The 2,500-nt window shown below is 50.6% G+C and overlaps 1 non-coding gene across 1 annotated transcript; it reads left to right on the top strand.

The window, feature by feature from the left end:
• Positions 1–1,601: 1,601 nt before the first annotated feature.
• On the top strand, positions 1,602–1,756 carry LOC138189317 (5.8S ribosomal RNA). The gene has a single exon (XR_011176011.1). It is a non-coding gene; the product is annotated as a 5.8S ribosomal RNA (ribosomal RNA).
• Positions 1,757–2,500: the final 744 nt, after the last annotated feature.

Raw genomic sequence — 2,500 nt, 5'->3', positions numbered from 1 at the left:
ACGACGGAAACCACTTACGTGCAAAGAGAAATGCAGTCGTGGCGCCTGCGCGAGGCCGTACACAGAAAGACCCGCCGTCACGATCTCGTATTTCGTATTTGCATCGTGGAAACCGCTGTACGAAATAAGAAAATCTCTAAAGTGCCTCGTGTCGGAGAGATCGTGCTCTTCGCCTATTCTCTTCTATGTTTCGTAGTCTGTGTTGCGTTTGCTCTCCTCCTAGCAACGGGACATATCGAAGACTCCTCTTTGGGATCGAACGAAGCTCAACGAGTCGACGAGAGCGAAAGAACGTGTAGCGAGTCGCGCAGAGCGAAAGGATACCGATATAGTCTTCGAAGATTCTCTTCGAAGATCCATGGATACCTTCTGCGTCGACTTCCTCTCGTCTCTTTCTTCAAAACTCTCGCGCGTTCTCGAAACGTGCTTCCTACCCATAGGGCGTGTGCTCTTCGTATGTCGTTTTGTTCGAAATAACGAAACCACTTGTAACATATACTCGTGGATCGGGTAACCTAGAACGAAGACGCATTGCGTGGATGTTTGGCCCGCTATGCGACGATGACGATTCGTAACTAGTCTAGCCGAAGTTCGTTCAGAGGGGACCGGCCGTGTCTCTATCCTCGTTGTCGTGAGTCGGACACCCGTGCCGTCGCTAGAGTTTTTTCAAACTCTGCTTCTGGATATTGGGACGAAAGACCGCGCGAGGACGATGGCTGCGAGTCCCATCGAATTTTTATTTTGTACGCTACCTGAACGAGACTAAAGCTTTACATCTAGTTTGTCGTCTATCGTCGCATATATCCCGTTCGGAGGGGACCGGCCGTGTCTCTATCCTCGTTGTCGTGAGTCGGACACCCGTGCCGTCGCTAGAGTTTTTTCAAACTCTGCTTCTGGATGTTGGGACGAAAGACCGCGCGAGGACGATGGCTATGGCTGCGAGTCCCATCGAATTTTTGTTTTACAAACACCCACCTGAACGGAGATGTGTTCTCTCTTTCGTCGATTTTTCACGCTTTCAGTCGTCGCGTGGTCGCCATCCGTTCGGAGGGGATCGCCGGCTTCGAAGCCTCGATGTCGTGAGTCGGACACCCGTACCGTCGCTAGAGTTTTTCAAACTCTGCTTCTGGATATTGGGAAGAAAGACCGCTCGAGGCGGACGGCCGCGCGAATCCCATCGAATCTTTACATCGCCCGAACGATGGAGATGCACGCGCGCTGTTTCTTGAATAAATTTGACGAGGGAGTGGAATTACGCATTACATACATAACATGGGCTAGCCACCGTGCTTACTCGTTCGCGAGATCGTGTGCTGTACAGAGGATTCAGAATCGGGTGTGTATATCCCCGTCGTTTCCTGACGAACGGAGCTTCGATCTCGATGGTTGTTATATATCATAATGTACTTTACGCCCGGCCGACGGACGCGCGAATCTTCGCGCGTTCGTCGGTTTTTTTTTCGAACATTTTCGTGTCGTCAATCCTATGGCGACTTCTGCGCGTCCGATTCCCGTTGGTCGAACGTGTCGGAACTCGGCTTCGCTCGAACCGAGAATTAAGAGTACAAAGAGTATAAAAATGTTGTAAATATATAAAAGATTACCCTGAACGGTGGATCACTTGGCTCGTGGGTCGATGAAGAACGCAGCTAATTGCGCGTCAACGTGTGAACTGCAGGACACATGAACATCGACATTTCGAACGCACATTGCGGTCCACGGATACAATTCCTGGACCACGCCTGGCTGAGGGTTGCTCACGTAAACCTAAGACTGCTTGCGTTGCGTATCGTTACTCTCTATCTGTCTCTCTCTGTCCCTTCTTGCCTTAACCACCCGCCGTCGTTCTTCTTAAAATAAAAGAGAACGTTTCAGAGTCGGAGAAAGGGGAAAGCGCACGAAGAAGGATACGAATAAGAGCGGACGAGAGGACGTACGCGACGTACGAGCGATTGTTGGACGCTCGTCGGCGTTCGTCGCGGTCGTGCCGAGACCGTGCAACTCGTACGCATGCTCGATATATAAATCTATCGTGTTCACGAGAGACTACGAAACACTACCTCTGTCTCTCTCTGTCCCTTCTTGCCTCGACAACAACCCGCCGTCGTTCTTCTTAAAAATATAATAAGAGAACGTTTCAGAGTCGGACGACGAGAGGAAGAAGAATGGGATACGAATAAGAGCGGAGAGAACCGTCACGGACTTGCGTGAGTGCACGCGGCGTCGTGAGTCGTCCTTTCGGACGACCGCCCGCTTATGCACCGCTTCGTGTATAGGTTATCGAATATACTCGTAGTTCTCCTCGTGACCGATTTTTTTTTCATATCAGGCGATATATGCTACGTTTGCCGGTGTTCGACGCACGAAGTCCGCGCCCCCGACGTCGTCTTAAACGAATATTATATATTTTGGCGAGACTGAGAGAGAAAGCATATATGGGAACTCGGTCGAGAGAGGAGAGAAGAGAGAACCAAAAACTCGGTGGCGTGCGAAACTTTGT

This window comes from Bombus flavifrons, unplaced genomic scaffold (genome assembly GCF_040668555.2).
Source record: "Bombus flavifrons isolate JBK064 unplaced genomic scaffold, iyBomFlav1_principal scaffold0024, whole genome shotgun sequence".
NCBI lineage: Eukaryota > Metazoa > Arthropoda > Insecta > Hymenoptera > Apidae > Bombus > Bombus flavifrons.
The sequence above is the reverse complement of the archived record's forward strand: the minus strand, read 5'-3'. Positions and strand labels throughout refer to the sequence as shown.